This window comes from Pogona vitticeps, chromosome 4, assembly GCF_051106095.1.
Source record: "Pogona vitticeps strain Pit_001003342236 chromosome 4, PviZW2.1, whole genome shotgun sequence".
In the NCBI taxonomy this organism is placed as follows: Eukaryota; Metazoa; Chordata; class Lepidosauria; order Squamata; family Agamidae; genus Pogona; species Pogona vitticeps.
Genome location: NC_135786.1, coordinates 151,188,567 through 151,203,330, shown reverse-complemented (window position 1 = coordinate 151,203,330; position 14,764 = coordinate 151,188,567).

The following is a 14,764-nucleotide window of genomic DNA, read 5'->3' as shown; positions in this document are numbered from 1 at the left end:
ATTGTTGTATGGGATTTCAATAGATAGGCCACACGATTATGATACCTGCCCCCCCACCTGCCCCAGTCATAACCATTTGTAGAGCTCTGATTTGGGGGAAAAATTTAATGGAGATCTGGAAACACCATGAATCTTTGGATGTATAGGATTAGAATGTCTCTTCAAGGATACTGGGCAGATCAGTGTCAATCTGGATGGTGTTTATCTGGGTACAAAGCAGGTTCAGATGGTTTCTGGTGACCTCTACTATTGAATATTGTCAGCATCAGAATGCACAAAAGATTTATCTGAAACCAAAGATGTTTGAACTTCAAATTCAGTCCCAAGTGTTTAATAATTTAATGTCCATAATTAACCTGTTTCCTTTTTCAGTAGTCTGCTTGATATGAAATTTTAACTCAATTTTTTTTTAGAAAAAAGCTGTGGTGAACCCAGAGTTCACATCTTTTTAAAAATGGATGAGTGTTTTTGATTCAGTTTCTCATTGTTCAGTATTTTGCCCCTCAGCTTTACGGCAATATATTTTCTTCCCTGTAGCGTTTTCTCGTGAAGTTTACAATACTAAACAATTACTATATCTTACAGTAGAGTCAAAATATATAGATAGATAGATGGACAGACAGACAAGGAGACAGACAGAAGATGTTTTATCTGAAGGATGGGTGAGTGTGAAGTGAACTCCTTTTGGAAAATAGTGTATGTAGGAAGAAATAATAAGTGACTGCTTTCATTAGTGAATTTGAAAAAGTGGATAAAAGATTTTCCTGTTTTGTTTTCCTTTTTTTCTTGCTGTTTCAGCATTACAAATAAACAAACAAAAAACAAGGTGCTGCCATAGAGGATTTCTCTTTCCTGTAGCCGACTGCCTTACATAATGGCTACAAGAATATGCAGATTATACCCAACAATAGCCTAAGGTCTCCTACCATCTGTGGTGGGAAGACACATGCTATCTCCATACTGTGATGGGACATCTATCCTCTCCAAAATCACCAGCTGTACCACGGTGCATGTGTGGATTTCCAGTGATCTAAAAAGAAAGGATAATTTTGATGCCCTCCCTTTTTGTTTGTTTGGGCTGCCTTCATGAAGAAATAGAGTACAGTAATCCTAAACTCTTTCAGCTCATCCTCCTCCATTCCAGGACTATATAGGCAGATTGTGGAAAACATTGTTTTTGGCTGCCTAGAATAGAGGAGGAGGAAGATTCAAATTAGGGAAACTCTGGAAGGAAATATTCCTCTATCAGTAATAAAGCTTGAAAGAATGAGTAGGAACACACTCTGGATCCCAGTGTTTCCTTCCCTGTCCCTTAATGTCTCTGGATAAGGTGACAAAGCCAACCAAAATGACAGCTACGTTCTTGGACACTCAGTTCCTCAATGGGTTGTACATTGGCAGAAGAACTAGGCAGACATCCTCCCACTGATGTTCAGCTGTGTAAATTGTCATTCTCTCTCTTCTAACCACACCTGACCCTACTATAACTTGGTGCCTCATCTCTCAGGAAAGGGACAATTTGTTGATTAAAAGTTGAGTTGTTCCATATCCATGATCACCAGCCCCAGATTGTGACTTAGACACCCTGGGAGGCTGACCAAGGTTGTTTCAGATTGATTCAGTTTCCTGTGGCAGTTAAACGTCTGTTGTCATTGACTTGGAATGCTGAATTATCCTGGGCAGTTGTGGGGGCAAGAGCACACACTGCACCTCAATTGCTACAATTCACACTGGAATCACAGATCGCCTACGCTCCAGCAATTAATGCTGCCCTCTTCTTTGCCTTTTTCCATTTAAAACAAATTGGCAATTGACAGATCACTGAATTGATTTAGCAACTTGTGAAACTGTGGTGCTTATTTAACTTAGTGCTGTCTTGGAAAAGTGTTATATATTTATCTCCTGTAGTCAATGGAAAGAACATCACATTTAACCATGAAAATCCCAGCACAAACCATAGGATAAATTCCAGTGTGGAGAAGGAGAAAGGAAGCAGCTTGGAACAACATCATTTACTGATACTTCCCTCTTCACTCAAATCAAATTATCCAGGAAGTGAGGTGCAGCCTCTCCACCCCCACCCCATAAATCCTAATGAAAGGTCCAGCCATATACAGTTGTGTTCGAAATTATTCAACCCCCACTGAAATTGAATGTTTTGGCCATTTTGACATTGATTTTGATAATTCAGTCATCTTGCTTACATTTACATGAAAGAGGCACTTGTAGGTCAGAGAAATATAACCTTAAGTTTATAATGATATAACCACAAATGTCTTTTCTGTGCTCACATCATTATTAGTTTTTATTCAACCCCCAAGTGACATTCAATCTTAGTACTTAGTACAACATCCTTTTACAGTTATAACAGCTTTTAAACGTGAAGCATAGCTTGACACAAGTGTCTTGCAGCGATCTACAGGTATCTTCGCCCATTCTTCATGGGCAAAAGCCTCCAGTTCAGTCAAATTCTTAGGCTTGCGCACTGCAACTGCTTTCTTTAAGTCCCACCAGAGGTTCTCAATCGGATTTAAGTCTGGTGACTGCGATGGCCACTCCAAAATGTTCCAGCCTTTCCTCTGCAACCATGCTCTAGTGGACTTGGAGGTATGCTTGGGGTCATTGTCCTGTTGAAAGGTCCAACATCTCCCAAGCCTCAGGTGTGTGATGGACTGCATCACATTTTCATCCAATATCTCCTGGTACTGAAGAGAATTCATGGTACCTTGTACACGCTGAAGCTTCCCTGTACGTGCAGAAGCAAAACAGCCCCAAAGCATTATTGACCCTCCGCCATGCTTCACAGTAGGCAAGGTGTTCTTTTCGTCATATGCCTTGTTCTTCCTCCTCCAAACATAGCGTTGATCCATGGGCCCAAACAGTTCTAATTTTGTTTCATCAGTCCACAGAACACTATCCCACAACTTTTGTGGTTTGCCCACATGACTTTTGGCATACTGCAGTCGACTCTTCTTATTCTTGGGAGACAGCAAGGGAGTGCGCCTGGGGGTTCTGGCATGGAGACCTTCATTACGCAGTGTGCGCCTTATTGTCTGAGCTGAAACTTCTATACCCACATCTGACAAATCTTTTTTCAGTTCCTCAGCAGTCACACGGGGACTTTTCACCACTCTACGCTTTAGGTAGCGCACAGCAGTCGAAGTCAGCATCTTCTTTCTTCCACGACCAGGTAGCATTTCAACAGTGCCCTTTGCCTTGAATTTGCGAATGATGCTTCCTATGGTGTCTCTTGGTATGTTTAACTTCTTTGCAATCTTCTTATAGCCATTGCCCTTCCTGTGAAGACAAATCACCTCTTCTCTTGTCTTCCTGGACCATTCTCTTGACTTCACCATGTTTGTAACCACACCAGTAAATGTCTAGAAGGAGCTGAGTATCACAGTCATTTTAAAGCTGCCTAATTGGTGCTTATTATGCTTGATTGGTGCTCGGTGACATCCACAGGTGTTTTCAATACCTGTTCGAAAACACCTGAATGAACCTCTCTTCTTCAGAGTGGTAGTCTTTAAGGGGTTGAATAATTGTGGCAATGAAGAAACCACAAAAGAAACATTTACTACTGTATTACATAAACAATTGATGTTATTTTAGTTGCATTTGATTCTTTAAAACGTCCTTGTAGGATTTCATTCTGAATACAATTCCAAATGTACACTATAGTCCCTAAACCCCTTTACAGCATTGGGGGTTGAATAATTTTGAACACAACTGTATTTGCCTTCTATACCATATATGTATGTTAAACTTGAAAACCTGTCATTAAAAAGGTGTGATGGTCATTAATTCAGAACAAGAACAGGCAAATGCAAGCATTCAGCTCTTACTTTTTAAGAATTAAGTGCTCAAAGCCTTGGGTCCAGAGAGAGATGTCTGTGAGTGGCCCAAAGGCCTAAAAACACCAGAGCCTACCTGATCTTGTCCTTTTGTGAAAGTTAAGGCAAACCTGGAACAGACCCTTCCATCATCCCTCATGAAGTTTAATCTCAACAATACTCATGTTCAGTCAGATAACTTACTTTACCGAGAGTTGCATGCCTTCCTGTTTATGACATCACACATGACATCAGAATGACATGCTTGTATTTGGCTTAGGCTATCTCCATGTTGACAATGGTTCCCCTTAAACTCCATATGTCTCAGCAAAAGAGGGACTATCAAAAAAATTATCCATCAACGTTGATGTTGATTTTTGATTTCAGGTAAGCCCCTGCCTTCCAAGCCCAGTCCAGACTTTTCCCTCTGATTGGCTTATGGAAAGGAAGGTAAGGTAAAGGTAAATGTTCCCCTTGACATTTAGTCCAGTCATGTCCAACTTTAGGGAGTGGTGCTCATCCCTATTTCCAAGCTATAGAGCCAGTGTTTGTCCAAAGACAGTTTGCATGGTCATGTGGCCAGTGCGACTAGATACAGAACATTGTTACCTTCCCACCAAGGTGGCACCTATTTATCTACTTGCATTTTTACATGCTTTCAAACTATTAGGTTGGCAGAAGCTGGAACAAGTGACAGAAACTCACTCTGTCACGTGGATTCGATCTTACAACTGCTGGTCTTCTGACCTTGCAGCACAGAGGCTTCTGCGGTTTAACCTGCAGAGCCACCATGTCTCTATGGAAAAGAAACTAGTTCACAAATATGCTGTAAGGTAGATTCTATATTAATCCATTCTCCCTTCTGTGATTCCTTTCCAGAATTCCCCTTTTTGCATTTCTCGGGATATGAACTGGGATTTGTCCATCCCAAAACTAATTCAAACAGACACCCCAGGTTCAGAGAAGTAGGGTCCCTGAGCTTTCACTTATCAAAAGGTATCAATAGGGTGATGATTTTAAGCTAAGGCATCAACCTTAACTTCTATGTCATGTAAATGTGACAGTCTGATAAAGCTGGACTCACAACTTAGTCTGTATATACATGCCCTATAACTTATTAAGTGTTGGACAGATCTTCTTGTAGTTGGTTAAAGCGTAAAACTCAGGAAGCAAATTCTTTCTCTCCCAAATGACATACTGATGTTTATTTTTTACCTCAGGCAACCTACTTCTTTCCATGCGTAACACACACCCTTCCCTGTCACACTGATTATATGGGAATAGTGATAATTAGGGCTGTGTACTGAATCTTGAGTGCTGAAACCTGGGTCAAAACAGGGATGTTTGAATTCCCTTTGGTGCAGCTCAGATTGAAGACGGCAACCCTGGTCAGAAATTAAAAAATCATTAAAATTATAAAAGGATGCACATAATACTAGGGAAAGGAGGGAAAATATAGTAGCATACAAAGAAGACACTGACATGTCATGAGAAGACAAACAATAAAAGGGAGCGGGACTTTAGCTGATTGACAGCTTCCTCTCCCTGTGCAGGGAAAGACTTTCTTTAGCACTCAACAGTCTCTGAAAGTCTGAGAAAGATTCTTGTGTGAGGTCAGGAGAGGTTTGACAGAAGTCATCTCTGTAAACTGGGTCCGATTTTGCACCCCCGTGCTGGCACGGGGCAAGTGGCTCAAGCCCGCTTGCTCTGCTGGGACTATAATGCCAAGGGCACGTGCTTCCATAAGGGTTGTAGTTTCTGACATGAGTGCACAGTCTGTGAGTGCTATCACCCCAGTACATCCTGTTTTAGAGCCAAGGTACAAAGAAACACCAATAGGAGGTAGAAAAAGGCGAATGGGAGAGGGGTCCTATTAGTAAGGGGTCCCAGCCCGATTAAGGTGGAGATACTGGAGAACTGGTTAGTGGAATATCCATGGCCAGCGAACTGCAGACACCCTAGTCTACCATTCTGACGATATTCAAAGGTTTGGAAAGTGGTCGTTCAATAGCTTATCATGAATATGTTGGAACATTCCTTCATGTCTGGGCAGGCGCTTGGTTCCTTTTGTTGTTGCATGTGTGGTAGTGATGGCAAGGAGGTTACACATAATGGTGATTAGCAGCATTTGGCTTGCAGCTCCCAATTGTGTTTAATACACTTGGGACGTAATGACCAAACCTGTACAGTTGAATGGCTGATCTTGATGTACTATGTGACCTCAGTCGGCTGAGGGCAAATGACCCTGTGATGGACATGCTGTGGTCCACGACTATCCCATGGCTTGTGTGGAGAACAGAACGCTGAGTTCAGCAAGTTAACACTGCACAACAGAGAAGTATGCAGAGCTGGATGTAATGACCATGAATCGGTGACTGGTCACCAAGAGATCCACGTGGTTTGGCTTGAGCTCTTTTGGAATGCCCAGTGCATTAACACAGCATGGAAGTGTTGACAGTGAAGTATATTGGGCAGTGCTCAATGGCCTTAGATTGGTGAATCTGCATGAAGAGGCCTGAGCAGTGCTGGCATGGCCAGTGGGTTAACACTGTGTGGAGAAGAGTTAACAGTGAAGTGCATCGTGCACTGTGAAATGGCTTAGATCAGTGAATCGTCACCGTGGATGGAGTACGCATCTCCGACAGAGGCTTAGAGAAATTTTTGGCAGACCGGGGGGGGGGGGTCTGCTTTTGGAGCTCGATGCTGGGGATGGGCCTGAAGCATAGCTTGCCCCTTGCAATGGTGGGTAGTGCAGATAAAACACGTTTCGGTGAGTCCCCTCACAACCACAGGTAAGGTATAGCTCATCTGATCGCCCAGTACTGCGGATCGTGTGATTACAGTGCTTGGGGGTGAAGATCCGCTGAGGCTGTTCCCAGACCGAAAGTCAACAAGAAGGAGGGGACCTGAGGTCCGGGGCTGGTCAAATTTGGGCTGGATGGTTTCTTGCTGTCTTCACAACTGCAAGAGCTTGGGGCTCAGGACTTGCCCATAGTTTGGTAGGGGTCCATTGAGAACTCTCTGCAGAACCTGATTCCGCACTATGGCAGAACCCCCTTTTTCCCATTGAGGATAAATATTAATATTTAATAAACTGTGGCCCATGTTTCTTTCCATAACAGTTGTCTCATGTATTATTCTGGGGTAAGGGGATAATGCCTGGACCGCTGATGAGCTCTTCGGCAGCATGGGCTGCCATTATCCCATTCCCGGTATAACTCAAGATATTGAAGACTCGCAAGAACCTCAAGAAAGAGGGGGTGGGAAGCATATTCAAAGAAGAGCTCCTTCTACCTTGAGCCTCTTCCTTTTCAGCATCCCACCCGCCCTCCCAGATTGCTAGTGTGAGTTTTACTGGTTGCTTTTGGGGAATTTTTGACCTGCCTCCTGATTGGCCTTTGGAAGCGGGGATGTTTTGCCTATCCCACACTGGTTGAGGTGCACTGGCATATTGAGAGGTGGTTAATTTGGTCACACAGGTGGGTAGCACAGATGAAACAGGTTTTGGTGAGTCCCCTCACAACCACAGGTAAGTTATAGCTCATCTGATCTCCCAGCATGGCAGAACGTGTGATTACAGTGCTTAGGGGTGAAGATCCACTGGGGCTGCTCCTGGACCAACAGTCAACAAGAAGGAGGGGACATGAGGTCTGGGGGTGGTCAAATTTGGGCCAGCCGGTTTCTCACTGTCTTCCCGACTGTGAAATGTTGGGCTCGGGGCTCGCCCATAGTTTGGTAGGGGTCCATTGACAACTCTCTGCAGAACCTGATTCCGCACTATGGCAGGACCCCCCCTTTCCCATTGAGGATAAATATTAGTATTTAATAAAGTGTGACCCATGTTTTATTCTATAACAGTTGTTTCGTGTACTATTCCAGAGTAAGGGGATAATGACATACGTTATTCCATTTCCATGATGTTATGAAGAAAGAGGACATATAGGAATAGGTGGTCAATTTATTTAAATCATGAGAAGTCCGGGAGTTTACTCAACGTCAGAACTGAATTTCTTAAAATGTCTCAACTCTTGCTGTCTTTCCCAACACAGCACATTTTTTTAATTTGTTGCTGCTTAGAAATGGAGAAGAAGAGATGGAACTCTGACAATTACCAATATAACAGTGCTCTGTTCACAAACCACTAATACCATTTTCTCTGTAAGAAATAATAAAAAATGTGCCATTATTGCATAGGGATTAGCAGGGATGAGAAGCGAGGGGGAGAGAGAAATACTTTTCCATTAAGAAAAATAGTATGCCATGCTAAGTGGAAATGACAGGAAGACTAAAGAATGCTGCTTATCTGTAATTGGTTAAATGGACAGAAAGTGTAATTTGATAAATGAGAGTGTAAAGAGAAACCAATCCTTGAATAGAATATTATTTTAGTAGCCTCTTAAGGTAAAATGACTCCAGAGTGTTTTTGTACAGCTTTTGATGTTCTTTCTTAATCCTTCCCACATGTGCAACAGTTTACAGGCATTCATGAGAATGGGTGTATTTTTTAGAGATGGGAAAGTCATTTGAGGGTGGGGGAGGTTCATATTTTGACACAGAAATGCCCAATCCACACCTTCTGAGACTACCATGGAATGGACATTAGGGTGCTTTGGGAAGCCATACAGTCCTGAAGTTGAAAGGCAAGGAGGAGGATACCAAGCATATGTTTGGGAAACGTGCAGTGGTAAAAATGTGTGCAGTTCAAAGAGGTACATAAACACAGTTAAATCAGTCAAGGATTCATACAATAATCACACATGGAAGAGGTACTTGTGGGGGTGCGGAAGGATTTGGACTATCCAATATCTGCTGAAGACAGAATCGAAATATTGTTGGGAAAATAAGAATGAAACTTCTGCGAAGAATGGTGCAGACATTCCAAGAATTTTGAAACACATATTTGGGGGGGCATTCCAGGTATGCAGCTATCTAGGTCCTTGTTGTTAAATTGTAAAGTATCTGGCTGGTTGTAATTGTTGTTGACAAAGGCTGAAAGCACTTTCTTCTCCACCTTTTAGTAGCAGTTCTAGTGCTCCTAACGTGACTTGCCTCTTTTTTCCCATATGCACGTTTCCTTCCAGTCTTCCCATTGATACATCTCATGTTGTGATAATGGCATTAGCATCTACCTGACTGTCCACAGGCCATGCATCCAGCAGCTTGTACAATATGTAAAGCGGTGGCTGAAGTGGCTACTTTACATGTTGAGCAGGAAGATAATCAGGCAGGTCAATCAGCATTGTTCTCATTACGTGACAAGGATCTAGAATGTCCTTTAAACAGAATGTGAGGTATCATTCCCAGTACAACTCCCCCATTGTGGTTTATACAATTGTCATAAAATGTATGTAGCATCTTTTCCCTTTCTGATGGTGAGTAGACACGCAAAGCAAACACTAAAAGGCCATATGAGCGCTACCAAAGATGCAAATAATCACTTTGTCCTCCTGCTCTCCTGTTGTCCAGTTCAACAAGGGGGTAGCAATTACTGTATTGCACAAATGCTCAGATTTACTTTTAAAGCAGCAGCAGCAGCAACAAAGTCTCATTATGAGTGAGTGTATGCACTTTTTTTATTGAGCAGCTAAGGACAAACTAGGTCAGGACTGTAATTTTCACTAACGTATGAAAAAAGTATTTGCTAAATTCTGTGTTGTCGCTGTTTTAGGCTGATATGCTCAGACACCTTGACAAGGAATAATAATTCCTCACGAGAAACCTTGCCTCCAGCCAAGAGTAGGGTCATTTGTCTCTAGAGGTATATCCACACAAAACAAGAGGAAGCTCTAGGAGGTTGGACTAAGCACTTTCGATTCCCAAAATGGAGGAACCATATCACTAAAAAAAAAAAAAAAAAAAAACCAGACCAGAAGAGGACTCATCTGTATCAACATCATATTCTGATTGTAGGTAGATCCATTTTTAAAAGAAATGATTAATTTACCCATTACCCATATTTATATTCCTTATATCATCATAATAAAGAAGTCCATAAACAGGTCAGTCACAAAGTTTGTGTTGTTGTCAAGAGTAAACTAGTTCTAGAAGGTTTTTGGGTTAGTTGTCCTCAAGGTCCACTACATGCAAGGGCTGGGTGCATTTGCTTACAGGCAGAACATCAAGGGAAGGAGTCTTGGATCCACAAATACTCACACATGACCTGTGTGTAAGGGTCCATGCAACAATTTCCTTGTATAAATAGACCCTGATTCTGGGAATCTATCTGACTTCAAAGCAAACAAAGAAGTTAGTTCATGAATCCTTACTTAACCAACAAAGTACTGTAGAAGTTTGGTTACACATCCATGTATATGAGCCAACATTAGCCCAAATACCATTTTAAAAATTATTCTAATCTCTTTTACCTTGATGGAAATGCTAAGAACACCATGGAGAAAAATAGGAAACTGGGGGATATTGTGTGTGTGTGTGTGTGTGTGTGTGTGTGTGTGTGTGTGTGTGTGTGTGTGTGTGTGTGTGTGTGTGTGTGTGTGTGTGTGTGTGTGTGTGTGTGTGTGTACTCGCGCATGCGCGCTTGTGTGTAACATTCTACCACTATAAATTAACTTTATTGGGGGGGGGGAGCAGGAATCCAGGTTCCTATGCAGCTTATGTTTTAAATAAACCTTTTAAGGAAGGATTTGGGAGATTAGCTGTCAGCTTTGTGATGTAAGAGGTTCCCATGTGCCATATCTATTCTGGGATGATTACTTCTTTCCGTATATCTCAGTGCATTGTCAGCAGGCTAAAGAGATATGAAATATATGTTTAGTGAAGGACAGAGGGCAATTTTTTTAAAAGACTAAGATTTAGGTTATCTGTTCAGAAAAGCCAAATTCATAAGATGTACTTAAATTCAGAATAAGCTTCTAAATTGAACCATTCTCCCTTATCATTCAACTTGACATTCATTCATTCCTGCATATATACCAACCCTTTGCCACGAAGCATTATGTTTTTTTAAAAGTTTATTTTTTTCTCCATCTCTTAATCCAGACTTCAATTAAACTACAGTGATCATTTCTTTGAGATAAAATATCATTTTTATAAACCCCAATCTCAATGAACCTGAACATAATATCCTTGATATAAAATACAATGAAATGATGTCTTAGCAGACTGTATTCCTTCATTAAGCTCTCGTTTTCCATTTTCTGAAAGAAGCTATTAGAGCAGCCAACAGCTGGCCTCATGTGATAGATTAAAAACTTCCACATATGCTAAATTCCCAGATTTGCTTTGTAGTTTGGAAAAAATATATATAAACCCACAATCCATACATGTTTGTCACAAAATGAAGGGCTATTCTGCTTGTTTTATTTATTTTAGTCTGAGGCAGTCTGGATTTCTGATGCATAGTCTGCATCAGAAAAAAACTCAGAAGGGAAGATCAAATGATTGGTATCTGGCTTCAGAGTCAGAGGTTGGGAGTTCAATTCCCCGCTGTGCCTACTTGCCAAGAGCTGATGATCCATAAGGTTCTTTCCAGCTCTGCAGTTCTAAGATGATGATAATGATAATTAGAGAGAGGATTCTATGACATTTCACATTTTCTCTGTAACCTGTATTTGAACATGTTAACAAGTTCAAACATGTTTATAGTCTGGCGTTTCTCTCCAGATTATTCATAAATATGTTCAAATCCACCCATTCATTTCCTGGAAATGAATATTAAACAGTAAGGACAGCTCTGCAATGTAGTCAAACATATCTACAGTTGAGTGTGTGCAAGGGGAGAGATTGAGAGACTGAGATACATGCCTCTGGGGGACCATGCAGAGAAGCACAGCAGTATTTATGGAAGGAAAGGGGTGATTAATTGCTTTGCAGTGCATGGGGAAAATACAAAGGAAGAAATCATCACTGCACCAGGATGCAGTGATGTTAATGTACAGCACAGAAAAATCAACATTCTATAAGGCAATTCTAAAAATGGGTAATCACTCACTTAAAAATATAACTTTTAAAATGGGTTTTGGATTACCACCAAATTTGGAACAGTAGGAGGAGACAGTCTGTTGTAGCTTTGTGCCAAATTTGGTGACATTTGGTTAAAAAATTGAGGATTATGATTTTTAAAAAATATAAACATAATCCCATTCAGACACAGGCAACCATTTTTATCCACAAATAAAGAACTTCTGAAGTACATTTCAACCTGTTTAAATCTTAAAATAATATTAATTACCTTAGCCCCCATTTCTATTTGCATCAAATTTATCCAGTAGCTGTAGAAAACTTGATAACTTAAAATGCCTCTTTCAAACAGGAAAACCAGCCATTTCGTAACTGTTGAGAATGCTCAGTAGATCCTTGCCAGAAAAAAACAGTGCTTCACAAGCATTTGCTTGCTCTTACTTCCTGTCCAATTCCTCATCAATGGAGTAAGGAGGGCAACAGTGACCTGGGTTTTGGTGACTTTTTGCTCTTAAAGGGCCAGGCACTGTCCAACAGTCTCCAAAGTCTCTTCTCTATGAATTAGGAGAAGATCTTCTCTATGAATTAGGAGAAGATCTTGCATCCAATTTTTGCAGAGTCCAGTAAAAAGGATCTGATAGCAGATGATGGAAAAATTATTTACCTGAGACTGGACCCCAGAGAGTTACTGAAATCAAAGGAACTGAGGTTTATGTACCAGTGGGCTGGGCTGCCAAAAGGTTATCTCTTATCTTACCATTATTTTCTTTGAGGTTAGCTTCACATTTAAATTCAGCTGTCAATTACTACATGTGCAATGCTATCTTGCAATGTGGCGCCCCTCCCTGAAACCACAGATCCTTCCTGCATAATAACATTGCATAAGCAAGTGACTCAATTTAAATGCAACACTGGAGTGTATGGAATATCACAAGGATGCAGTTAGTTTTTGGATGACATCACATTCAGATCAGACTCAAGAACACTGCTGAAACATTTCAGCACAGAAAAGCAGAACCCTTGTAGCAGGTATTTTTTATATATGTTGATAGACAGTTGAATGTCTGCATTATTTAAGTACATCAAAGAAGCATTTGCTAATTCACTAGGCTAGATGATTTTTATGGCAGAGTTTACAAGTTGACATCCAACAAAATGTTTTCCCAAAGGAAAAACAGAAAATCCTAATGAAACATTCAAAGCTTTCCTTGCTTGTGTCTACAAGCGAGAAATTGTGTTAGGGCTTCATCCTATTATCAAAGCTGTTTGGGAGTGTACTATAAAGAGTTTCCTGCTTTCTCCTCTCTTCCTTTATTTATTTTTGAAACAGATCTACATCTGAGCATGACAGCCCTCTTTTCAAAGATGTATAGTTTCTGGAGAAATTGATGCAAAGCAGATGACAACATATATGCATGAAATTTCTGATATAGGGAAGAAAGGAAGGGGGAAATTAAACAATCCCAGGTTGTCCAAATAATACTTCAGAGATCTATCTGAGGACATGCAGCCAAACACCTTTATGAAATAATGTCTTGATAACAGATCTCTCCTGGAAAGGGAGGAGATTAGTTTAAACGACTTGGTTCATCACCAATTTTCACGCATCAATAAAACCTGCTCACTTTATTTGCAGCAGATCTCAAAATGTCTAGATTCAGAATGGTAGTACTATTTCATCACTGAGGAAGACCTTAATCAGGCGAAAGTAAAGACCAGCCTTTTGGGTATGTAAAGTGCAGAAGAGAGAATGTAATTTAAGAGCTATCAGTTCTGATTATTTTTGCAGTATTTTGTAACTTACACCAGTGTTATCCACATAGACCCCAATCAGGCACTCTTTATGATAGGTCACATGACTGTGGCTCTCTCAGATATTTTCATTCTGCAGGTGCTATCATGCTAAGAGCCAGTCCACTCTGTCATATAGTTATGGTTTTTGGTTCCCTGACAGCACTGTTTGCCACAGAAAAGAAACCTTGTCTGTTTGTGTTCCTACTTAAAATGATCCATCTTTTCCCTTTAAGAGCTGCCCTCTATCTTTTTGGCACAGGGCTTGGGCATGCAATCTTTTTGGGACTGTTCATTTAGATGCAAAATAGCTCTTTGTTCTGCCTATGTGGACAGATAATTGAGTTAAAATAGATTGAACTGAAGATACAGTAAGGGCCCTTTAAGCACTGGATGGATCACACTTAATTTCACAGTGTGGATAGGCCCTAAACCAGCAGAATTAGTGGTGAGGGATTATTAGAATTGTAGTCTCATAATATCTGCAGGAATACAGTTGACCACCATTACTATGGATGCGGAATGTCCTGTACCATTTTACATGCATGCCTGGGACATAAGATCATGGAACTGTTGGATAGTTCAAGGGTTTAGCCATCTGGCTGTAGAACCAGAAGTTGGGACTTTGATTCCCCACCGTGCCTCCTTAACACAGGTTGGACTCCATTATCCATAGGGTCCCTTTCAGCTCTGCCGTTCTAAGATTGTCGTTGTTGTTGTTTCCACCTATAGCTGTCCATTGTGGAGAACCAGTTAGTTGTTGTACAGTCCAAGTGCTGCTAGGTAAAAACCATAGAAGAGATTGAAAAAAAAATAGTTTTAACTTTGGAAAGGTTCCCTCTCCATTATGCTCCATACAGGGTGCCTCTCAAGAAATTACCAGACCCTGAGTGCTTCAGAGTTCCCACAGAGCTTATCTCTGCCCATCCATTTTTCTTGTCTTCATGAGGGTTCATCAAAACACCTGAGAGGACTTTGATTTTTTTTTTGGCTAAATCCCCCAATATTCTGAGTGTGGGAATGCCTGTAGATTTCTGAGAGATGTTGTCTAAAAAAAATAAGATAGTTTTGTGCATGATGTACACATCTGAAAAATGAACAGACATGGTGTAATCTGTGAACAAAATGTATAAACATGTACACATTGTTAAAAGAAAGACACATACGGAAATGTATACATGGGTGGGTAGGGGAATGGAACCTGACAACCCAGTAGGGGATAT